The sequence below is a fragment of the Castor canadensis genome, chromosome 14 (assembly GCF_047511655.1).
Source record: "Castor canadensis chromosome 14, mCasCan1.hap1v2, whole genome shotgun sequence".
In the NCBI taxonomy this organism is placed as follows: Eukaryota; Metazoa; Chordata; class Mammalia; order Rodentia; family Castoridae; genus Castor; species Castor canadensis.
This window is the reverse complement of record NC_133399.1, coordinates 109,107,585-109,134,852: the sequence shown is the minus strand read 5'-3', so window position 1 is coordinate 109,134,852 and position 27,268 is coordinate 109,107,585. Positions and strand designations below refer to the sequence as shown.

Below are 27,268 nucleotides of genomic sequence, written 5' to 3'. Positions count from 1 at the left end.
CTGTATAAAACCCTTCAGTGCATGCCAGAGTGAAACCCATTAATGTGTACAATTAATGTGGTTTAATAATTATAATTTTTAAAAAACCCTTCCATGGATTCCTTTGGAGTTAGGGACTGCTTAGAATGAAGCCTGTGGTTTCTTCTCCCAACCAAATTCCTCTCATTCATTCTCTCTCTCTCACATTGAAAACTACTGTATTGAAACTACTGGTTGAATTCAAGTATGATATATTTGATATACTTTAAGAACTTTTGTAAAGCCACAATGTACACCCATCCAGTACAACAATAAAAGAAAGAAAGAAAGAAAACTACTGGCCTTTACTATTCTCAAACATACTCCCCTCTGAGAGACCAAGATGGCAGATTGCTGTGTAGGCACCACTTTCCTTGAACCAGAAATAAAACCTCAGGTACCTGGCTGCAAGGAGAGGTCAGCAAGTTAGCAAGCCAGGAAAGGGCAATAGTAAAAGGACAAATAGTAGCTAGAGAAAAATCAAAAAAAGAACCAAACTCCAACTAAATATCTAACAGAAACAAAGGGAAAATCTTGCATAGAGGGACCCAGAACTGCCCTCAGATCTACTCCATCCTATGACCATCTTAGCCTGGTTTGGGGGTTTTTTATAACTATTTGGTTTTGTTTTGCTTCTGGCAAGAGCCACCTATGCAAAAAGCTAAGCATAAGTCAAATCCTGGGTCACCACACAGAAGCTGATAAGCATCTGTGCCCCACCACCTGAGACAAAATAAGCAGCCAGTGGGGCAAACCAGTTTCGGTCCTGAAGGCCTCAATACAGGCCAGGTCAGTACAGATGCAAATACATCTTCCCCCTGGAAATAATTTTCAGCTAAGAAAGCTAATTTGATTAAAGAACCTACAACTCAGCTGCATATCAACAAGTGGGTGAAGATACATGAACTTTCCTATAACAAGGTGACCCCTGAGGGTCATTGCTCAGCCAAGCCCAGCAAGCAATCACAAATACATTTGACCCTTGAGAAAATTTTTGGCTAAGCAAGCTCTTTAAAGGTCCCCACACATAGCCCTGGACCAGTGGGTGGATAAAGCTACTTAGTACCTCTGTGTCTAACCCAAAACAAAGAAGAATGTGGAAATGAGAAAGCCAACTAGCTAGAATCCTAAACCTACTGCCTGACCAAGCAGTATAGGTATATACACAAGTGATAGGAGCTATTTCCCCTCTCTCTCCAAATGAAATATTCAACTGGAGGTCTCAGTGGAAAGAGGAAAGTCTCACACAGACAAGCCAGAGCAGCCATTGGGTACTCCAATTAGAGAAAAGTTCAGGCCTCAAGAGCAGCAGAGTGCTTTCTGACCCACTTACTGTGCTCAAGTTTTCCACCACTCATTCCCAATTATTACACATGCCTGGAAACATCCCACTGAATCCTGACACAGCAGTCTCATCCCTGGGAATTGCTACTACTCACCAGGATCTGCCCCACCTAACCCCAGCAGTTACCTTTTATCCATATCTTTAACTGACCACAGAGCAATATTTCCAGGCTGTACCTGGACAATCCAGGGCCCTGAGGGGATAAAAGAGTAAACACATCAGATAGAAATCAGAGAATCAAAGATTAGTGGAGAACATCCATTGTACTGATAAAGCTCAGCAGACTCTATAATGCTCTTCTCCTACACAAGGAAGAAACATTGACATTTTAAATGTTTAATTCTTTTATATATTGTCATTTTTTTCTCTTTACTTTTTATTTTTACTTTTCCCTTCTGTCGTATACAAACTATTCTGCTGGTGATTTATTCTACCTCCTTCTTTTATTATTCTTAACCTTTCTATCCCTTTGCAATCCCTAATGACACCACCCTTTCTTCACAATAGCTGAACTATATTTCCACATGCTAGAATTTTGTTTACCCACACTCCTCACACTTCACTCCCTTTCTCTCCATCTTCCTAGTCTCTTTCCTTATCCTCTTATTTTTACCACCTAACTTTTAACTCCTATGTAAATAAATTTTATTTTTCTAATCTCCTACTATACCATACAACAACGATTATTCCCCTGCATATATAACATGGTTAGTTGTATAGATAATATTGTCACTGGTATTTTACTTCATGTAAATATCTGGTTTGGTATTAAATTGGTGAGTTTGTTATTGTTGAGTTATATTCCCAGGCCAGTGGTGAGAAATAACCTATCAACTCTGTCACTCCCTAGTTCTGCCAGAATATAGAGAATAATGCAGTGGATAGACTTTGAGCAACTAAAACCCCCAATCAATGAATTGACTTCTGATGAGCAAATCTCAACCTAGAAATGCATGAAATATGCAAAAGTAATACAACATGACATCCCAAAAAAAAATGTCAACAATCACACAACAAAGGATCCAAATGATAGTGAAGGGGATTAAATCTCAAATACTGAGCTGAAAAGAATGATGATAAGTATGATTAATGAGATGAAAGAAGACATGTATAGATGCCTCAGTGAAATCAAGGAGAATACAAACAAAAAGCTAAGTAATTTCAAAGAGACACAAATAAACAGCTAAATTAAATAAGGAAGACAATACAAGACATGAAAGGAGAATTCAATAATAGATAGAAATTCTGAAAACATATATATAGGTGACTATGATCAAAGTATATAATATACATGTTGCAAAAATCACAATGAAATCCCTTTGTATAATTAATATGTGCTATTTAAAAAGAAAAAATCAAATTAAAGTTTTGGAAATGAAAATGTCCTTAAATCAAATAAAAAATTCAGTTGAAAGCCCCTCCACCAGTTCAATTAAATGGAAGACAAAATAGCAGGGCCTGAAGACAAAGTAGATGTAATAGAAAAATGAGATAAAGAAAAACACGCTCCCCTCAAAGTTCTCACACATGCTATTCACCTGGCCCAAAGATCTGCAACACTTCTCTCCATCTTTACCTCACATTTACTTGTTTAGAGGAATGAGCTCACCACCTTCCATAGAATGAATTTTTCTAAACCTTCTCACCCATCCCCAAATATTAGTTTCCTTTTTGTAAATTTCTCCCATGGGGCTCTTTTTCATCATTGGCTTATAAAATTTTCAGTATTTATGCATTACTGTTTTTCTTTAACATTTGCTTTCTTCACATCACTACAACATCATTGAGAACATGAACCATATACAATACATACATGACATCACATCAACAAAATTCAAGTTTTGTTTCAAGATTAGTATTTTGGGTTTCTGGGTTTTTCAGAACACAGTGCAACAAACTGGGTGGCTTAAACAATAGAAAGAAATATAGTTCCTTTACCTACAAAGAAAAGAGAAAATCTGGAAGAACTGCTAGTAATAAGAAAGCTCTGAATTAATCCAGAAACTTCAGAGACAGATAGGCCCATATAACCTCAGGTTTCAGGAATACCTTAGATACCTCTAACATCAAACATCAGGCCAGCACCCCTGGACACAGGCTCTAGGCTTGCCCAGTGTCAAGCCAGTTTCTACAATCTCACCATTTAAGACAGCCTCTGCAGAGCTGGGCCCCAGACTGGTTCCTGTGCACTCATTTAACAGGTCTACTCCAGACTCCAGAACTAACCCTGAAGACTCAGGCACCAAGCCATTCTGAGTAGAGACTCCGAGGCTACCAACAGACTATGCTTGGCCTGACCAGAATCTCTGATGAAGCTGACATGTGAAGGTCTCTCATAGACAAAGCCAGTCTTCAAAGGCTAAAATAAGTCCATACTTCAAAAGTCCAGATACAAGAATAAGGCAACACAACAAACATGAAAAACCAAGGAGACAAACATCAAAAGAACACACTAATTTTCCAGCAGACCTCAAAGAAATGGAGATACATGATCTTCATGACAAATAATTCAATATAATTGTTTTGTACAATCTCAGTGAGCTTCAAGAAAATACAGAGAAACAGTTCAATGAAATGAAGAAAACAAAAACAACCAAACTTAGAAATGTAATGGGGATTTAAATTACAAAAAAAAAAGGAAGAGAAATTCTGGAGCTAAAAACATAATAGATGAAATTAGAAATGCAGTAGAAAGTATCAAGATCAAAAATGATGAAGTAGAAGAAAGAATCTGTAAATTCTTAAAGACAAGTTATTTGAAAATTTATAATCCAAAGAGAAAAAATAATTCATCCAATAATGGTTAAACAGTCACCTCTGTCAAATAAGAACAAATATATCTCCTAATATGTTAGGAGACACAGGTGTTAAATCATTCATTACCCATGACTCAACTTGGTTTGGGAATAGCCTACTAAAAAATAACTAATTATTTAAACTAGAGATGGTCATTATTTGTCCAAGGAAAAACTTGATCATAGGCATTTCATAAAACAACAACTTTATTGTTGGCATAAGTAAAAGTATAGAGTTTCTGTATGTGATTAAAGTTAAGTTGGTATTAACTTAAAATAGAGTGTTATAATTTTGAAGTGTTTTAGGTAAACCTATGGTAACCACAAAAAAATTACCTCTAGGACATATGGAAAAGATAATGAGAAATAAATCAAAGCATAGCACCACAAAAAAATCAACAGATTGCAAAGGAAAACTTCAAGATAGGAGCAAAAAGGAAATGCAAATTAAAACCACACTAAGATTCCACCTCACCCCTGTTAGAATAGCCATCATCAGCAACACCACCAACAACAGGTGTTGGCGAGGATGCGGGGAAAAAAGGAACCCTCTTACACTGCTGGTGGGAATGTAAACTAGTACAACCACTCTGGAAAAAAATTTGGAGGCTACTTAAAAAGCTAGACATTGATCTACCATATGATCCAGCAATACCACTCGGGGATATACCCAAAAGACTATGACACAGGTTACTCCAGAGGCACCTGCACATCCATGTTTATTGCAGCACTATTCACAATAGCCAAGTTATGAAAACAGCCAAACACTACTGACAAATGGATTAAGAAAATGTGGTATTTATACACAATGGAATTTTATACAGCCATGAAGAAGAACGAAATGTTATCATTCGCTGGTAAATGGATGGAATTGGAGAACATCATTCTGAGTGAGGTTAGCCTGGCCCAAAAGACCAAAAATCATATGTTCTCCCTCATATGCAGACATTAGATCAAGGGCAAACACAACAAGGGGATTGGACTTTGATCACATGATAAAGCGAGGCACACAAGGGAGGTATGAGGATAGGTTAAGACACCTAAAAAAGAGACAGGAGCAAAATAACTACAAAACAGAAAACAATTAACAAAATAAAACAGTGAGTAACTTACTTCTAATACTTACTATAAATATAAATTGATTTAATTCTCTAATCAAAGTACACAGAGTAGGAGGGAAAAAATAAGATAGTGAATTAGAAGCGTCTTCCATGGAAAAGTCAGGGTAACAAATAAGAGATGATATTCTGAAGAGAGAAAGAGAGAAGAGCATTGGGAATTATGAAAGAAGTGGCAGGACAGACACAAAACATGAAGAAGCAGAAAGTCTCAAGCTCCATCTCTGGCCCCATGGGGAGTTGAGAAGGGAAGACAAAAATGTAATCACAAAGTAGCCAAGTGACCTTGGGGACAGACTAGCAATTCTAGCTGCAAATAATCCCATATTTCCCACAAATTTTAAACCCAGTTTGGGGATTTGGTGAGACAATGACAGCTCTGGTGTGAAAGGCTAATTTTAGAGAAGAAAGACATTCTATTGCTCCCCTTGTTTTAGAGAGCTATAGAAAGGCACCATCTTGAGAGAGGGCCAACTGTTTGAGACTGAGCTACACTGGAAGCTTGAAAACAAGAACAATCATGGTTCAGGGAGACTTGGGAAATCCTACTACAGTGTCTGTGTGGGAGACAGTCACAAGATGTGATCATGGATTGGGAGGCAGTTCTGACATGGAACCACAGGGAGATTCAAGCAGTGGGGAGTCTGGAAGTAAAGGCCTGGTGTTTAGAGGCCCCACCTTCCCAAGTAAAGAGTAAGTCCCGTGGTCTGAGAGTCACAGAAGAAACAGAGCGCCAGCCTGGGGCTGATATAGTATATAGCCTCCAGGTACTGCTTTCTGGATGTGTGTGTTGGCTGCTAGGTGGGTCTGAAAGCCATCCAAAACACATGATTTCCACATCACCATTCACACACACACACACAGAAGAAAGTGAACTGCTAGGCAGAAACAGAAAGCACTGAGACTCACCTCCAGGTACTGCATCCTGGCATGGGTTTGCTTCAAGAAGGACTGAGCAGAGATTCCAAGATGGCGGCTAGAGGTAGGAAGCAGAAAGCGAGCCTCCTATAGTGAAATCTTGGAGAGACGCTGGAGACACACTTTGCAGGCATAATCACCGAGAAAAGGCATAACTTTGACCCCTCCACATCTCCAGCCGGCGCAGAGAATCTCCACTTCACGTTAAACGGAGAACCGAGGAGGCCCCCGGGGCCGCCAGTGGCCGGCGCCCATACGGCTTGGGAAGACGCGGACCAGGTGAGCTTCGCGGTACCGCGGTTCCCCCACAGACAAGCCTGGGCCAGAGCAGCATAGCCCCCTGGACAGACTGACCTCCACCCGGGAAAAAAAGAGAAACTGAGTACTAAGCAATAAGAACAGTTAAGACACGCTGGAAAGAGGGTGGGGCGCCCTGAGCGCTGAAGATTGGGGGAAGGGAACCTTCCTGGGACTGTAAATAAACGAGCCGGGCGGGCCGGAGAGGCTCTGGCGGGAGCGGGGCGCGCCAGCAACCAGGAGCAGGGACGCTTGTGAGAGGAGGGAAGACCCACTTCCCACGTGAACTGTAAATAAACACGCAGGCCTGACAACGCGGGGCAGTGTCGCCTTTCCCAGTGCTTGGAAAGGGAAAAGCCTGTAGCAGAGGCCCCCCTCCCCCGCACAGGAGAACTCTGAGCAAACAAAGCCTGTGGGACCAGGTGAGTGCTAAGCTCACCCCAGAGATCTGCATAAATAACGCCGCCAGCTACAGGCTGAGAGCAGCAGGCAGGCAAGCCACAGTTGCAGATACCACTCTCAGAACTGCCTCCAGACGCTTTTTTTTCTTTTTCTCCCTACCTTTGATGAGAGAACAACCGAATTACACCTGCAAGCCGAAAAACTTACTGAAACTATTGCATTTGAACTGGGGACACTTGGTGGGGCTTTTTTTTTTTTTTTTCTTCTGTGTGTGTGTGAGTGTAGTTTTGTTCTACTTTATGCATCCCCTTTGATGAGACAACTACAGAACAACATCTGAGGCACCAACTCCAGGACTGGAGATTAAGACGGACATCCAAATTATTAAGACTGAAATTGCATTGCATATAAACTTGGAAGTTTTTTGTTTTTTTTTTTTTTTTTAATTTCCTATTTTCCATTTTATTTTAATTCATTTTTATAAATAGATATTACTTTCATATACTTATTTTTTATTTTTTTTATCTTTGATTTTCAATCCTCTCTCTGTCTCTCTATTGTCTGTTCAGCTTACTGTCGATTAGTACACTAACACTCCCTGTTTATACCTTTGAAACTCTCTTGTCTGATACCTTGTTCTGCTTTCTCCCTCTTGTCTGTATATTTGTTTTCCCCTTTTCTTTAACTTCTTGCTTTCCATCTCAGCTCACTCTTCCGTTCTCAATATTACCATTGTTATTATTACAAGCTAGAAAATACTTAATTACACACAGTACAGGGACAGTAACAACACCAAGGACAATGACAGGAAGACAGAAAAAACAAGGAAACCAGTTTCCCCACAGCAAAAAATTAGTACAGGAACCAGAGGGGAATGAAGAGAACAGAAACTCAGAGCCAGACTCCAACAAAATGAAGATAAACTATGCCAAAGGACCCAATGAAGCCTACAAGAATAATTTAAAAGAAGACATACTACAAGTACTCAATGAGAATTTTATAGAGATGATACTGGATAGGGTCAACCAAAATGTACAGGAGACACTCAAGAAATTCCAAGACAATAAAAATAGAGAATTTGAAAAAGCAAAAGAAGAAATAAAGGAAACCATAGAAGCACTGTATAAACACCAAAGTGAAAGAGAGAACACAATGAATAAATGGATAAATGAACTCAGGACAAAAATAGACAACAATAAAGAAGAAAACAGCCAGGATATGGAAAACCTCAGAAAAAAGAACGAAACAGAACTGCAAAACAAAACGGAAAGCCAATCCAGCAGAATAGAACAAACAGAAGACAGAATCTCAGAACTTGAAGATGAAATGGTAATTAAAGGAAAAACCGAAGAACTATTAATTAAACAACTCAAGACCTGTGAAAAGAAAATGCAAGAACTCACCGACTCCATCAAAAGACCAAACTTGAGAATCATGGGCATCGAAGAAGGAGAAGAGGTGCAAGCGAAGGGAATGCGTAATATATTCAACAAAATAATAACGGAAAATTTCCCAAATCTAGAGAAAGATATTCCCATACAAATGCAAGAGGCCTCCAGGACACCAAACAGACCAGATCAAAATAGAACTACTCCACGACATATCATCATTAAAACAACAAGTTCAGAAACTAAGGAAAGAATATTGAAGGCTGCAAGAGAGAAAAAACAAGTAACATACAAAGGTAAACCCATCAAAATCACAGCAGACTTCTCAACAGAAACATTAAAAGCAAGAAGAGCGTGGGGTGAGATCTTCCGGGCACTGAATGAAAATAACTTCAACCCCAGGATACTCTACCCAGCAAAGCTATCATTCAAAATAGATGGAGCAATAAAAGTCTTCCATGATAAGCAGAAACTAAAACAATATGTGACCACAAAGCCACCATTACAAAAGATTCTGCAAGGGATCCTGCACACAGAAAGTGACACCCAACTTAACCATGAAAAGGCAGGCAGCACCAAACCACAGGATAAGAAAAAGCAAGACAGTAGAGAGTAACATCAAGTTAGGTACACACAATCAAACCTTCAAACAACTAAGATAACTAAATGGCAGGAATCACCACATACCTATCAGTACTAACACTTAATGTCAATGGACTTAATTCACCCATCAAAAGACACCGTTTGACAAAATGGATTAAAAAAGAAGATCCAACAATTTGTTGCTTACAGGAGACTCATCTCACCGACAGAAATAAGCATATGCTTAGGATGAAAGGCTGGAAGAAGATTTACCAAGCTAATGGCCCCCGAAAACAAGCAGGAGTAGCAATACTTATCTCTGACAAAGTAGACTTCAAACCTACATTGATCAAACGAGACAAAGAAGGACATTCCATACTAATAAAAGGGGAAATAGACCAAAAGGAAATAATAATCATCAATCTGTACGCACCCAATGTCAACGCACCCAATTTCATCAAACATACCCTAAAAGACCTAAAAGCATATATAAACGCCAACACAGTGGTTGTGGGAGAGTTTAACACTCCATTATCATCAATAGATAGGTCATCCAAACAAAAACTCAATAAAGAAATCCAAGATCTAAAATATGCAATAGATCAAGTGGACCTAGTAGATGTCTATAGAACATTTCATCCAACCTCTACACAATATACATTCTTCTCAGCAGCCCATGGAACCTTCTCCAAAATAGATCATATCCTAGGGCACAAAGCAAGCCTCAGCAAATATAAGAAAATAGAAATAATACCGTGCATACTATCTGACCACAATGCAGTAAAAGTAGAACTCAACAACAAAAGTAAAGACAAAAAACATGCAAACAGCTGGAAACTAAATAACTCATTACTTAATGAAGAATGGATCATCGATGCAATAAAAGAGGAAATTAAAAAGTTCCTAGAAGTCAATGAAAATGAAAACACAACCTACCGGAACCTATGGGACACAGCTAAGGCAGTCTTGAGAGGAAAGTTTATAGCCATGAGTGCATATATTAAAAAGATTGAAAGATCCCAAATCAATGACCTAATGATACATCTCAAACTCCTAGAAAAACAAGAACAAGCAAATCCCAAAACAAATAGAAGGAGAGAAATAATAAAAATAAGAGCTGAAATCAACGAAATAGAAACCAAAAAAACCATACAAAGAATTAATGAAACAAAAAGTTGGTTCTTTGAAAAAATAAACAAGATCGATAGACCCCTGGCAAACCTGACTAAAATGAGGAGAGAAAAAACCCAAATTAGTAGAATCAGGAATGCAAAAGGGGAGATAACAACAAACACCATGGAAATCCAGGAAATCATCAGAGACTACTTTGAGAACCTATATTCAAATAAATTTGAAAATCTAAAAGAAATGGACAGATTTCTAGATACATATGATCATCCAAAACTGAACCAAGAGGAAATTAATCACCTGAATAGATCTATAACACAAAATGAAATTGAAGCAGCAATCAAGAGTCTCCCCAAAAAGAAAAGTCCAGGACCTGATGGATTCTCTGCTGAATTCTATCAGACCTTTAAAGAAGAACTGATACCAACCCTCCTTAAACTGTTCCACGAAATAGAAAGGGAAGGAAAACTGCCAAACACATTTTATGAAGCCACTATTACACTTATCCCAAAACCAGGCAAAGACACCTCCAAAAAGGAGAACTATAGGCCAATCTCCTTAATGAACATTGATGCAAAAATCCTCAACAAAATAATGGCAAACCGAATTCAGCAACACATCAAAAAGATTATCCACCACGACCAGGTAGGCTTCATCCCAGGGATGCAGGGGTGGTTCAACATACGAAAATCAATAAACGTAATAAACCACATTAACAGAAGCAAAGACAAAAACCACTTGATCATCTCAATAGACGCAGAAAAAGCCTTTGATAATATCCAACATCATTTCATGATAAAAGCTCTAAGAAAACTAGGAATAGAAGGAAAGTTCCTCAACATTATAAAAGCTATATATGACAAACCTACAGCCAGCATTATACTTAACGGAGAAAAATTAAAACCGTTCCCTCTAAAATCAGGAACCAGACAAGGATGCCCACTATCTCCACTCCTATTCAACATAGTACTGGAATTCCTAGCCAGAGCAATTAGGCAAGAAGAAGGAATAAAAGGAATACAAATAGGTAAAGAAACTGTCAAAATATCCCTATTTGCAGACGACATGATCCTATACCTTAAAGACCCAAAAAACTCTACTCAGAAGCTTCTAGACATCATCAATAGCTACAGCAAAGTAGCAGGATATAAAATCAACATAGAAAAATCATTAGCATTTCTATACACTAACAATGAGCAAACGGAAAAAGAATGTATGAAAACAATTCCATTTACAATAGCCTCAAAAAAAATCAAATACCTAGGTGTAAACCTAACAAAAGATGTGAAAGACCTCTACAAGGAAAACTATACACTTCTGAAGAAAGAGATTGAGGAAGACTATAGAAAGTGGAGAGATCTCCCATGCTCATGGATTGGTAGAATCAACATAGTAAAAATGTCGATACTCCCCAAAGTAATCTACATGTTTAATGCAATTCCCATCAAAATTCCAATGACATTCATTAAAGAGATTGAAAAATCTACTGTGAAATTTATATGGAAACACAAGAGGCCACGAATAGCCAAGGCAATACTCAGTCAAAAGAACAATGCAGGAGGTATCACAATACCTGACTTCAAACTATATTACAAAGCAATAACAATAAAAACAGCATGGTACTGGCACAAAAACAGACATGAAGACCAGTGGAACAGAATAGAGGATCCAGATATGAAGCCACACAACTATGAGCAACTTATCTTTGACAAAGGAGCTAAAAATATACGATGGAGAAATAGCAGCCTCTTCAACAAAAACTGCTGGGAAAACTGGTTAGCAGTCTGCAAAAAACTGAAACTAGATCCATGTATATCACCCTATACCAAGATTAACTCAAAGTGGATCAAGGATCTTAATATCAGACCCCAAACTCTTAAGTTGATACAAGAAGGAGTAGGAAATACTCTGGAGTTAGTAGGTATAGGTAAGAACTTTCTCAATGAAACCCCAGCAGCACAGCAACTAAGAGATAGCATAGATAAATGGGACCTCATAAAACTAAAAAGCTTCTGTTCATCAAAAGAAATGGTCTCTAAACTGAAGAGAACACCCACAGAGTGGGAGAAAATATTTGCCAATTATACATCAGACAAAGGACTGATAACCAGAATATACAGGGAACTTAAAAAACTAAATTCTCCCAAAACTAATGAACCAATAAAGAAATGGGCATGTGAACTAAACAGAACTTTCTCAAAAGAAGAAATTCAAATGGCCAGAAAACACATGAAAAAATGCTCACCATCTCTAGCAATAAAGGAAATGCAAATTAAAACCACACTAAGATTCCACCTCACCCCTGTTAGAATAGCCATCATCAGCAACACCACCAACAACAGGTGTTGGCGAGGATGTGGGGAAAAAGGAACCCTCTTACACTGTTGGTGGGAATGTAGACTAGTACAACCACTCTGGAAAAAAATTTGGAGGCTACTTAAAAAGATGGACATCGATCTACCATTTGATCCAGCAATACCACTCTTGGGGATATACCCAAAAGACTGTTACTCCAGAGGCACCTGCACATCCATGTTTATTGCGGCACTATTCACAATAGCCAAGTTATGGAAACAGCCAAGATGTCCCAGCACTGACGAATGGATTAAGAAAATGTGGTATCTATACACAATGGAATTTTATGCAGCCATGAAGAAGAACGAAATGTTATCATTCGCTGGTAAATGGATGGAATTGGAGAACATCATTCTGAGTGAGGTTAGCCTGGCTCAAAAGACCAAAAATCGTATGTTCTCCCTCATATGTGGACATTAGATCAAGGGCAAACACAACAAGGGGATTGGACTATGAGCACATGATAAAAGCGAGAGCACACAAGGGAGGGGTGAGGATAGGTAAGACACCTAAAAAACTAGCTAGCATTTGTTGCCCTTAACACAGAGAAACTAAAGCAGATACCTTAAAAGCAACTGAGGCCAATAGGAAAAGGGGACCAGGAACTAGAGAAAAGGTTAGATCAAAAAGAATTAACCTAGAAGGTAACACCCACACACAGGAAATGAATGTGAGTCAATGCCCTGTATAGCTATCCTTATCTCAACCAGCAAAACCCCTTGTTCCTTCCTATTATTGCTTATACTCTCTCTACAACAAAATTAGAGATAAGGGCAAAATAGTTTCTGCTGGGTATTGAGGGGGGGAGCGGGAGGGGGTGGAGTGGGTGGTAAGGGAGGGGGTGGGGGCAGGGGGGAGAAATGAACCAAGCCTTGTATGCACATATGAATAATAAAAGAAAAATGAAAAAAAAAAAAAAGAAGGACTGAGAACTCCAACCCAGACCTTCCAAGTCACAATATTTCCCTAGCCTCTCCCCAGCCCCAGGAAGGTGAGCTGCTGGACAGGGTCTGAAAATACTCAGACAAGGAGGCACAGTACCTTCATGCCTAAGTTCTCTTCCTATCAGTACAGAACTCAGTGCTTTGTTTGCTCTCTATTCTGACAGCCCTAGGCTTGGATGCTTGACACTCTTGAAGACACAAATAAGGGATTTGTGGAGCAAATGGGAACCTGTCCATTGCATAGGCTGTAGACTTCCCAACCAGCAGTACTTCACAGTACAGAAACAAGGGAAACTTCAATAGTGAAAAGAGCAGAGAAGAGGACAACAGATCCTTCTATAAGACATTCCAGTAAGCTTACCTCAATCTGAGCAGTGCTGGAGATCAGGCCCAGTGCCCTAGCACATGGGAAAATGCTTGGCTATGAGCCTTACCTCCAGAACAGAGGTGAGAATAGCACATTAACCCTGCCACTGCACTGTCCTGCCTGAACATTGAGAATACTTGAACTGAAAGACTATAGGTGATTAAAACTTCCAACCAATAACATGGTCTCAGGTGTGAAAATTCTAACACAGAAAGACAAGAAATATGAAAACACAAGGCAATATGACTCCTCCAAAACAAGCAACACCACAGTAACACACACTGATGAAACCAAAGTAGATGAATCCTCAAACAAATAACTCAAAAAAATTATTAAAAGAATGATCAAGAGCTGGTGGAATGACTCAAGTGGTACAGTGCCTGTCTAGCAAGCATGAGGCCCTGAGTTCAAACTCCAGCACAGCTAGAAAAAAAAAAGATAAAAGAATGATCAATTGAATTAAAGAGGACGTGAATAAATAGCCAAGTTATGGAAACAGCCAAGATGCCCCACCACCGACGAATGGATTAAGAAAATGTGGTATCTATACACAATGGAATTTTATGCAGCCATGAAGAAGAACGAAATGTTATCACTTGCTGGTAAATGGATGGAATTGGAGAACATCATTCTGAGTGAGGTTAGCCTGGCCCAAAAGACCAAAAATCGTATGTTCTCCCTCATATGTGGACATTAGATCAAGGGCAAACACAACAATGGGATTGGACTTTGAGCACATGATAAAAGCGAGAGCACACAAGAGAGGGGTGAGGATAGGTAAGACACCTAAAAAATTAGTTAGCATTTGTTGCCCTTAACGCAGAGAAACTAAAGCAGATACCTTAAAAGCAACTGAGGCCAATAGGAAAAGGGGAACAGGTACTAGAGAAAAGGTTAGATCAAAAAGAATTAACCTAGAAGGTAACACACACGCACAGGAAATTAATGTGAGTCAATGCCCTGTATAGCTATCCTTATCTCAACCAGCAAAACCCCTTGTTCCTTCCTATTATTGCTTATACTCTCTCTACAACAAAATTAGAGATAAGGGCAAAATAGTTTCTGCTGGGTATTGAGGGGGGGACCGGGAGGGGGTGGACTAGGTGGTAAGGGAGGGGGTGGGGGCAGGGGGGAGAAATGACCCAAGCATTGTATGCACATATGAATAATAAAATTTAAAAAAGGAAAGGGGTCAAGAATAAAGAAGCCCATTAGAAAGAAAAAGAAAAAGAAATCAAGCCAGGCATGATAGTACAGACCTGTAATCTCAGTGCTCATTTAAACCCCAAAATAACCTTATAAGGTAGATACTATTACTGTTATCATTATGTTACTGCTGAGAAACCCAGGATCAAAAAGGTTGAGTGCCTTGGATCACATGGATAATTACATGAACTATGTGACAAGCTTCTCCTAATTTTTTCTTTATTTTTCCTTCTTCTTTCTTTTTTGCCAACTTCTCTGTAATACTAAATTATTTAGTTTAACTGTCACAATAATTAAGTGAGGTATGCACTATTATTATTATATAGATGAAGAACTGAAGCTCACAGAAGACACTTCTGTGGTTCAGGGCCCCAACACAAAAATAATCTCCATCTAAGCAATCTGCTCCTGAGTTCATAGTGCTTTTTTTTAATTATTATTAAAAAATAATAATAAAAAAGAAGAAGACGTGAATAAACACCCAAATGCTTTCCAAGAGAACACAAAGAACCAAATTAAATAAAGAAGGCAATGCAGGACATAAGAGAAATTCAATAATGATATAGAAACTGAAAAAAATCAAATAGAAATTCTAAAAATGAAAAGCTCAATAGCCCAAATGACAATCTCAGATGAAAGTCTCCAGATGTAAGACTGGATTAAATTGAAGACAAAATATTAGGGCTTGAAGATCATTCAGATGAAGATAAAAATGAAAGAAAAAAATAAGTCCAGGTGCTAATGTCATATGCCTGTAATCCTAGCTGTTCAGGAAGCAGGGATCAGGAGGATTGCAGTTCAAAGCCAGCCCAGGCAAATAATTTGCAAGACCCTATCTCAAAAAACTCCATCACAAAAATAGGGCTGGTGGAGTGACTCAGAGTGAAGGCCTTGAGTTCAAACCCCAGTACCTCAAAAAAAAAGTAGAAACAGAAAATGCAAGGCATATAGAACACCATTAAAATACCAAACCTATGAATCATGAGCACAGAAGAAGAGGTACAAGCTTAAGGCTATTCAATAAAGTAATGGCAGGAAAATTCCCAAATCTTGAAAGAAATTGGTCATTCAGATACAAGAGGCTATACCTAAATGAGACTCCAAGCAGACAACCATAAAAAAAAACTTCTCTAAGACATATTGTTATTAAAGTTCTATTAGGCAAATAGAACAAGGAAAGAATATTGAAAGTCACAAGAGAGAAGCACCAAGTCACCTATAAAGGCAAACCCATAAGAATAACAGCAGATCTCACAACAGTAACTTAAAAAGTAAGGAGGCAACGGGATAATGTAATTCAATCCCTGAAAGAAAATAACTGCCAACCTCAATTACTGTTTCCAGCAATTGAAAAAGAAATTTTAAAAACTTCCACAATAAGTAAAACCTAAAGGAATTCATGGCCATTAACAAGGGCTTCAGAAATTACTTAATAAATGCAACTACAAAAATACAGAAAAGAATCTCACTAGATGAAGTTAAGCAAATGAGAAGAAGGGAACACTCAAACACCACAAAAACAACAAAATGCCAGGAATTATTGCATAGCTTTCAGTAATAACGCTGAATGTTAATAATCTCAATTCTACAATCAAAAGATGCAGACCAGTGGATTGAATTAAAAATCAAGACCCAGCCATTTGTGGCCAACAAGAACCTACCTTACTGGCAAATTCAAACACAGACTTAAAGTGAAAGATGGAAAAGATTATCCAAGCAAATGGAACATTTAAAAAAATTAAACATGTAGACACAGACTTAACTAAATATGTTAAACACCTCTTCAGTGAAAATTATTAACCACTGAAGAAAGAAAACAATAGTAACTATATTCTAACAAAGCATACTCAAACCAAAATTAGTTAGAAGGGACAAAAAAAGGTCACTACATATTAGTAATGGGGGGGTATATTATCCATCAGGGGGATATAACAATTGCAAACATAGACATGATAAATGTTGGCATACCCAGTTTCATAAAACAAACACCACTGAAGTAAACACACAGACAGGTCCCAACACAAAAATAGTATGTGACTTTAATGAAAGGAATACAAGTAGGAAGGGAAGAAGTTAAATTATCCTTACTTGCAGATCATATGATTCTATATTTTAAAGACCTTGAAAGCTCCATTAGAAGATTCATAGATCTGATACACACTTTCAGCAAAATACAGAATCAACATACAAAAAACAATAGCTTTTCTATATGCCAAACAAAATCACTAGAAAAAAGACAAGAAAGCAATTCCATTCATATTAGCTGCAAAAAAAATTAAACATGTAGACACAGACTTAACTAAATATGTTAAAGACCTCTTCAGCGAAAACTATTAAGCACTGAAGAAAGAAACTATAGAAAATACTAAAGACCAAATGACCTCCCATGTTTGTGAATTATCAGATTAAATTTATTAAAATGGCTATGCTACCAAATATGATATACAAATTCAGTGAAATCCCCACCAAAATTCCAGTGCATTCTTCAACAAAAATAGAAAAAGCAATCCTAAAATTCATATGGAAACACAAAAGAACACAAATAGTGAAAGCAATCCTGAGCAAAAAGAGTAGTGCTGGAGGTATCACAATTCCTGACTACAGTAGTATCACAATCTATTGTGATAGATTGCTGAGACATAGTAACAAAAGCAGCCTGATACTGTCACAGAATCAGACATATAGACCAATGAAACAGAACATCCAGAAATAAGCCTGAGAAAACACTGTCACCTGATTCTTGATAGGCACACCAGAAGCCTCTTTAACAAGTGATGCTGGGAAAACTAGATATCCACATGTAGAAGACTGAAACCAGATCCCTATCTCTTACTCTATATAAAAATCAACTCAAAACAGTTCAAAGACTTTAATATAAACCCTGAAACATTGAAACTAGTACAGAAAAACCAGGGGAACACTTCAAGATATAGGCATAGGAAAAGACTTTATTGAATTAAACATCAATAGCTTAGAAAAAATAAGAGCAAGAACAGTCAAATGGGATTGAATAAAATTTAAAATCTTCTGCACAGCAAAAGAAACAACCAACAGAGTGAAGAAACACCCTACAGAATGGTAGGAAATCTTGGCCATATATTGATCAGATAAAGAATTAATATACAGAATATATAAAGAATTCAAAAAATTAAACACAAAAATAGCAAACAATCCAGTTAGTAAATGGGCAAATGAACTGAACAGATACTTTCCAAATGAAGAAGTACACATGGCTAACAAATACATTTAAAAAGTTCAACATCTATGACTGGGGGGAGGAGAGATAGAGGAGAATATGGAGGGGTGAACTCAACTATGATATATTGTAAGAACTTTTACAAATGTCACAATGTACCCCAGCACAACAATAAAAAAGGAAATATAAAAAAATGTTCAGCATAATACAAATCAAAACTACATTGAGATTCTACCTTTCCCCAGTCAGAATGGCTATTATCAAAAAAGCAAATAAAAACAAATGCTGGTGAGGATGGAAAAAGAGAACCCCAATTCACTGTTGGTGGGAATATAAATCAGTGCAGTGCTCAGCTCAACCTGGGAGGAGACCAGTTACATGTTACAGTGCTTTATGATCAACAAATTGTTGAACCTAGTAGGGAGCCCTCCTATCCTCAAAGATGATGAAATATGTGATATGAAAAGTACTCAATATGCCAGGTAAACCTCAAAATTAACTGGAACACACCAAGGAAGACCAATATAGAATATATCAACTTCAAGCCCATTGTCAGTAAAAAGAAATAACAATACACTATATTGAATAAAAAATGTCATTCTCTGGCCATGTCATTGCCAATAAAATTATGATTATAAAAATCTTCAAGTCTTTCTATCCCCAAATGGCACACACATAGTCTCCTAATAGCAACCCTGAGGACAAGAATATTTCAATACCTTGATGGCTATTTCAACTTAAATTTAATGTGATACTTGGTGTCGTGGTTACTAGGCAGGAACTTTACCACTTGAGCCACAACTCCAGCTCTTTTTGACTTTAGTTTTGTTCCGGTAAGGTCCTCACATTTTGGCCTGGGGCTAGACTCAGACCATGATCCTTCTACCTATGGCATCCCATATAGCTGGGATTGCAGACACATGCCACCATGTTGACTTATTGATTGAAATAAAGTCTCACTAAACTTTTGCCCTGGCTGGCCTTGAACCATGATCCTCACAATCTCTACCTCCCAAGCAGCTGGAATTACAGGTATGTGCCACCATTCCTGGCCAGTCCATTATTTTTAATTCTCAGCCTCACTCAAAGTTTCAGGATATGAACAAAATGTAGACAATTTCATTGCCAGAATGTAATATGAATATCCTCTAGTCCAATTTTCAATAGAGTCCTCATTCCATCTGAAACCTTATAAGCCCAGTCTTCATTGTCGACATTCCTGGAGTCATTCTGGTCTTCTGAGCTCCCTGAAAAATTAGCCACTAAGCTCTACTTCCAGCAGTCAAGGACTTCTCTAAGCTGCTTCTCCAAACTTTCTAAATTCTTCCTACAAACCAGTCTGAAAGGCTTAAGAACCACATGGTCAGGTATAGTCAAAGAAACAACTCCACTTCTCTGGTACCAATTTTCAGTATTAGTTACTTCTCTTGTTGCTGTGACAGAATACCTAAGAGAACAATTCAAAGAGAAAGTTATTCCGGCCCATGGCTTCAGAGAGTTCAGTCCATGGTTCTGTGTTTCTGGGCCCATTGTGAGACCAACCATTATGGCAGCAGGAAAATGTGCAGAAGGCAGCTGTCCACCTCATGGTGGGCAGAAATCAGAGAATAGGACAAGAAGGAGCCAAGAATAGGATACCTCCAGGCACTGGCCCCCAGCTAAGGGGGGTGAGATCCTATTTCTTGCAGCTGGGCCTCCACCTCCAAAAGTCTCCAGAACCTCCCAAATAGAACCACAAGATAGAGACCTAGGCTTTCACATATACTCATATTTAACCCATAACACCTGGATTGTATGAATCTAATCCTGAAGGATGGATATGTTTTGGGGGAGTAGGAAAGCAAAAGATAGACCAGGATTATGATAAATGCAAAAATATGGTAAGACTCTAGACTCCCATCCCTCTTTTCCAGATGTTGACATTATTCACCCAGCCCCTACATTGGTTTACTTGCACATTATCACTTTTCTTATTAATAATTCTATAGTGAACCCTATCTTCCTGAGCCCTGCTTCTCTGTAAGGGGCAAGCCAACAGAGGTGTTGCCTAAAGAGAAGACTATCTGTTGGACAGTCATCTAGTTGCATTAATTCTAGCCTTGCTGCCTAAATATGTCCTGCACATAACTGCTCAACAGATCTATCCAAAGTAGAACTCTAACCTTACCACTTCCTTGTATTCCCCTCAGTAGTGACTCTGTGACATATCCTATCTGCATTTATTAGAATTTCACTTACAACTCTCTTGTTACTTAAGTGCCACATCCCTCTATGGCCTCATCTGTAACCATAACCCACATCCTGGTAAATGCCTCTGTGCATTTATTGGATATTCCTAGAATCACCCTTTTTTAGTTCCTACTTACCCTTAAACATTCTACCCTGGGTATAATCACTTCGAGTGATTCTTCTGTACTTCCCCCAAAGCTCAATTTGGTGTCCTATAATTCTTACTTCATTATACTAAAATTATAGCTTTATAACTCCCCATCACCATTAACTGGGAGGGAAAGAGTTTGCTCTATTCTCTACATCCCTAGAACTCAGTACTGTATCATGATGTAGAATGCCCCAAATGTTACCTATGATGAACTGAACTGAATCTTCTTCCCCTTCTCTCTGGAGGGCTTGTTTCTATGTTCCCTGCTGGGCTTCTCCCTTGTGCCCATAGTGATGCTGGCCCTTTACAGGGTTTGGATCTGTACCACATTTATTATAGATATGAGGCTTAGAAGGGAAAGGGTGGGTAAGGATCTGCTCAGAGAAAACGAAGGCTGAGAATTTGTCACATGACAAATACATAGCCAGCACTGCACAGCTGTCTTTGTCCATAGCCCTTCATCATTCCCAAGAAATCATAGAGATAGGATTTCTTTGTTTGTAACAATTGTGCTAAGAAATTTGAAGAGGGCAAAGATACTAAAATGCTCAAAAGAAAGAATCATGTGCAAATGTGCCCTGAAGACTCTGGGCACTAGTCCCAGTAATGTACGGGCATTAAATCTTGAAAGCAAGCATCAATGCCTTTTTTTCCTACACAGAATTAGGAATCAGACCCAAGCCAATATCTTCTCAGAGAATGTCCTCAGACATCAAACACTGTAGTATCTGACCAAAGGTAATAAATTGACTCACCTGGTTGCACAGTCCCTTTTAGACAGGTGTGTTTCTTGATCATTTGGGACAATCAGATCTTACTTCCTTCTCTGAACTTCCTTAGGTGCAGAGAGTAATTTTTTATTATCCTTGTGTCTATGTAACTGTTCTGTGTAGTCAGCTAGATTCTTCCTGCTTGCATTTGGGCTTGTGTTTTAGCCTAATCTTTTCTCAATGACCAAAGGGTCTCAAAGAGACAGAACCTGTAATCTTAACCCTCATTCTAAGTCCTATCCCAATATAGAGCTATAGAAACATGGTTAAAGGAATGGAGAGGTCTGGATAGGATCTTAGAAGAGCCAGGATTCACATTCAGCTTTATCATAACCAGAGAAGAGGTTGTGCTCAGGTCCTTTACCCCTCTAAATTGAAGTCGTAAAGCTTTTAAGAAGTAAAAAGCAAGATAGGAAGTTATTTTCACCCTCACCCTCTAACTTCCCTGAGTTCTCCTATAAGCTGTACAGGATATATGCAGAATGAAGCCAAAATGCAGCCCCAGTGGTCCACATTAGCTCAAAGAGGAAGGTTTCTCCACTGGGTTTTGGAGAGTATAGTCTCTGGGATCTCCTCATCAGACATTAGAGGCTAGAAACTTGCATGATTCTGTTCTTCCCTTTGGCATCCAGGTAAAGAGAGCTATAAGTCAAGTGGAGTCATGGAAAGGTACCTCAGACCTTCCTCACGACTGATGTCTTCCAGGATTCTCAAGGGATGGACTGAGTATGGAGAAAAACATTTTCTAGGAGGAAACTGATACATCATCCCAGCATTCAGGAGGCTGAGGTGGTGGGATCGTGAGTTCAAAGTCAATGCAAGCTACATAGCAAGACTCTGTCTCAAAAAAAATCACATAAAAATTATACACATTAATGGGTACCATGTAATGTTTTGATGCATGTATACATTGCAGAATGTTTAAATCAGATTAAACATCTATCTTCTCAAACATTTTTTGGTGGTACTGGAGTTTGAACTAAGGGCCTCCACCTTGAGCCACTTCACCAGCCCTTTTTTGTGATGGGTTTTTTTTTCAAGATAAGGTCACACAAACTATTTACCCAGGGTTGGTATCAAACTGTGATCCTCCTGTTCTCTGCTTCCTGTGTAGCTAGAATTACAGGTGTGAGCCACTGGCACCTGAGTAAACATTTATCATTCTTAATGATGAAAATTTTTTAAATTCTTTCTTCTAGCTTTTTGAATGTACAATGCATTGTTGTCATCTTTAGTTACCCTACTGTGAAATTTGGATCTATCTAATTGTAACTTAGTGCCCACTAATCAACCTTTCCCTGTCCCTCTCATGCCCCACACATACTCCCTGGCATCTGGAAACCACCTTTCTACTCTCAACTCTTATGAGATCAATGTTTTTCAACTCCACATATAAGTGAGACCATGTGGTACTTGTCTTTCTGTGCCTGGATTATTTCACTTAACATATGATCTCCAGGGAGAGGGATGGGGGCAGGCAGCAGGGGGGAGAAGTGGCCCAAACAATGTATACACATATGAATAAATGAACTTAAAAATATATGATCTCCAGTTCCCTTAATGCTGTTGCAGATAACAGCATTTCATTTTTATGGATGAATAATATTCCATTGTATATATGCACCACCTTTTCCTTATCCATTCATCAATTGATACTTAGGCTGCTTCTATTTCAGCTATTATAAATAGTGCTGCAGTGAACATGGGACGTATCTGTTTGGCATACTAATTTCATTTCCTTTGGATACATACCCAGTAGTGAGATTGCTGGATCATAAAGTAGTTCTATTTTTACTTCTTGTGTAACATCCATACTGTTTTTTATAATGACTGTACTAATTTACATTCTGATCAATAGTGTATAAGGATTCCCTATTCTTCACCCTCACCAGCACTTGGTATTTATAGTCCTTCTGACTATAAATATGAGGTGATTCTAATTGCATTTCCCTGATGATTTAGCAATGGTGAACATTTTTTCATATACCTCTTTGCCATTTGTATGTTTTCTTTTGAGAAATGTCTATTTAAGTCTATTGCCCATTTTTGATCAGGTTATTCAGGGTTTTTTTTTTTTTCCTATTTGAGTTTTTGGAGCTCCTTAAATATTCTGGATATCAAACCCTTGTCAGAGGTGTAGTTAACAAATATTTTCTCCCACTCCATGAGGGGTCTCTGCCCTGATTGTTTCCTTTGCTGTGCAGAAGCTTTTCTGTTTAAAGTATTCACATTCGTCTATTTTTTTTCTTATGCTTTTGGGTTCTTGTCCAAAAAAAAAAATCTTTGCCCATTCCAATGTCCTAAAGCTTCTCCCCTATGTTTTCTTCTACTAGTTTCATAGTTACAAGTCTTACATTTAAGTATTTTGTCCATTTTGAGATTATTTTGTAACTCTGGCATGCAACTGGGGCCTTCAGTCTCTGTCAGGTGCTGGGTCTCACTGTGGTGGTTCTGACTCTGAACTCTAAGACAAAGTCCTGAGCTAGCTTCCCCTGGCTTCCCTGCCTGCTTCCTAGCAGGTGGAGCCTTCCTGCCACCACTCTTCTACCTGACAGTGAAAGTGGAGCAATCAACCACCTAGCCTGATGCAGTTTCAGCAGCTTAGACCTTGGGTATTGGCCTGGTAGGAGGAATGTTTACCCAGCTCTGAAGTTCACCATGGCAGACCTGGTTCTGGATTTCAAGTCTAAGACCTTAATTCTCTCTCCCTCCCCCAAATGGAGCTATCTCTCTCCCTGGTAGGTTGCTGGGAGCTGGAGGAGGTATGACTTAGGCAACTCTTTCCTTCCTGCCTTCTTCAAGGCATCTGTCCTTTCCGGGCTCTATCTGGTCACTTATCTGATTTCCTTAACTCTTGTGAAGGTTGTTTGATATGTGACCAACTGTTTGACTTGGTGTGCCTATGAGGACACAATAGATGCAGGGTCTTACTCAGCCACCATCTCACTCTACCTCACTCTACCTCCTCACCCCAAAAAATTTTTTTTGGTGATAACGGGGGTTAAACTCAGAGCCTCATTGTTTCTAGGCAGGCACTCTACCACTTGAGCCATGCTGCCAGCCTTTTTGTATTGGTTGTTTTTGAGATAGAGTCTCAAAAACAGGGCCTCAATCCTACTTGTGCTCCTCCACGTAGCTGGGGTGACAGGCACATGTTACCATACCCAGCCAATGGTTGAAATGGGGTCTCCTGAACTTTTTGCCAGGGCTGGTCTCGAACCAAAGTCCTCCTGATCACCACCTTCTCAATAGCTAGTATTACAGGCTTGAGCTACTACTTCCAGTCCAAAACTCTTAAATTAGTATAATCATCTGAAACAGTTTAGCATTTAGATAAGTTAAAGTTATGTATACCTCCGACAGAAATATAACTCCAAGCTACCTTACAAAATGCAAACTCATGTGTACAAAGATAAATGTAATAATGTCCATGCAACACTCTTTGTAACCTCCAGAATAAAAACCCAAATACTTTTCAACAATACTAAATGCTTAAATAGTCACTATACTTCAGTGAAGATCTTATATTTGTTGGATAACAAGTACTCACAAAAAACTCATATAAAACTTTAAAGCAACAAAGAATAAAGCATGATGACCGTCCACACCTGATGGGGAGGCAGCCAGCTGTGACCACCATGGGGCACACGGTGACTGGTTCTGGAAAAGTCCTGTTGTCTTGATCTGAGTGGTATTTACAGTGTTTGCTTTCTGAGAAGTTGCTAGGCTATGGATAAAATTTGCTTTCTTTTTCCAGGCTCAGAGGCTCATACCTGTAATGCTAAAAAAAGTGAAGATTAGGAGGATAGTAGCTCCAGGCCAGCCTGCAAAACCCCATCTCAACAAATGGCTACCTGGACAAATACAAATAGAAGGATTGAGGTCCAGGCCCACTGGGTATAAAGCAAAACCTTGTCTCAAAAATAACCGACACATGTTTTATCTTTCTAGCAAATTGACCTCTTTATTTTCATGGAGTACCTGTCACTATCCCTGGTAATATTAATTGTTCTGAAATCTGACTTGTCTGATATTAATACAGACAATGAATTTTCTTTAGCTTACTGAATGTATGTATCTTTTACACCCTGATGCTATTAACATAACTATATCTTAATAAACTTGGTTTATTTTAAAGAAAAAAATAACCAACAGACAAAGGGCTGGTGGTGTGACTCAAGAGAGAGTATCTGCCTAGCAAGCACAAAGCTCAGTACAACCCCCAGTACCACCAAAAAAAAAAAGGATTTGCTTATTTTTCTTTAAGCATATTAAATTTCATCTGTTGTACTTTAAAGGTTTTAAAACAAAAGCCACAGGAAAATAATAAATTTACACATGGAGAAAAACAGTGATGTCATTGTACTCAGAAACTATTTGACTTGTGAATGATGAAGTTCAAAAGTAGACGTGGCTCCTACTGTGACATGCTTATTCATTAATATGTGCAGGATATGAAGTGTACTGCTTCGTTTTGTTTGGTTTTTTTTGGGTTTTGATTTGGGGAGTTTTTGTTTATTTATGTTTATTTTGGTTTGTTTGAATTTTTTGTGAGACAGTTGTTCACTGTGTAACCCAGGCTGGTTTCAAACTTGTGATCATCCTGCCTCAGCCTCCTAAGTAGCTGGGAGTACAGGTGTAACCACCAGGCCCAGCCTGTGTGTTTTTTCTTGAAGGTAAACATAATAATAAGAGTGAGAATTCTAGAAAACTACAGGTAAAGGAAAAAAAATCACCAGAGTAACACCAAAAAGAAAAAGATGGAGTACTTTTTCTTCCTGGCAACATTTCCTAAGACCTCAGGCAGAAGTTGGGAACACTCAACATGGTTTGGAGAAGCACCTGCCGAGAGGTAAGGCCAGTGGCTCATTAATAAGGACACCTGCGAGTGTGAAGGAACGGCCTGTCCCAAACACATCCTGGACTCCAAACACATTTCAAATCAACTATTCCAGAATCGTATCTAGGAGGAAGCCAAAAGGTGTTTAGAAAATGTTAGGTTTGGGCATCTGGTATTCCCCAAAGCAGGATTGAACAACTTAAAGTAAGTGAAGGACTGAGTTTTGAACCAAGCATCAAGAAACCATAGCTTTTGACTCAGTAGAGCTCACACAGTGCTTTCTTTCACCTCTCTGAGCCCTGATTTCTCCCTCTCTGAAAGCCTGGTGTGACATGGCTGAGCCTAGACTCTATGTCTAGAGTAGCAAAGGTCGGGATCAGACCTGAGCTGTATGGGTCCTCAGGTCCAGTGAAGGTCTCTTGGGAGCCTTCCCTGGGAAAGAATCCTTCCTGGTGAAGGATTTCTCAGCAATGACCACTTGGTCCCTTCTAGTGCATAGCCCACTATCTTGGCCCCGTCCCCACTCTAACCCAAAGCAGTGCTCTAACTCTGTAAGCTTTGGTGGGAAGCAGAATAAAACTTTTTCAGCAATATTCTGCCTTTACTAAGAAGCCATTTGGAGAGGGCCTGTGAAGGAGAGAGGAGCACAGGTATAATGATGAAATTTAATAGTATTAATTATGAACACCTAAGGCATAGCAGCCTGAGTGCAAAGCATTTTATAAACTCTATCACATTCCATCCTTGAAAAACCATCTTACAATGTGTTTTTCAAAAAGAGGAAAATGACGCTTAGAGATGCTAAATAATGTTTCTGAGGGCATGTGTCTCAAAGTGGAGCGTAACCAATAAAACTGTACTCCACTGCCACATTACAGACTCAAATTCCAGCGGTCATGGGCCACTCAGACAGGCCTTCCTCAAGCAGCCAAAAAAAAATCAAAGTGTCTTCTTCACTGTCAGTCACCCATTACTGCCCCAAGAAATACAGACTTAATGATCCATCCCAATAGCTGTGTCTTTAACTCCAAAAAAGCATTGTTCAGCTCTAGCCCTGGCCCTGGGCATCCAACATGCAACACAGTACTGAACAGTTTCTCCTTGTGAGAGACCAGGGAGAGTTCCAGCCCTTCAACTCCAAACTGGGAGCTTCTCCCATATTCCTGAAAGCCCCCACATCCTAGCAGACATTTCATAGCAACCATTTGGAAAACAAAGC

General features: G+C 38.9%; 1 protein-coding gene across 3 annotated transcripts in view; it reads right to left on the bottom strand.

Annotated features, from left to right (window-relative positions):
* Positions 1-27,268, bottom strand: part of LOC141416471 (beta-defensin 109-like) — a 187,391-nt gene that overhangs the window by 134,991 nt on the left and 25,132 nt on the right. The window lies entirely within an intron of this gene.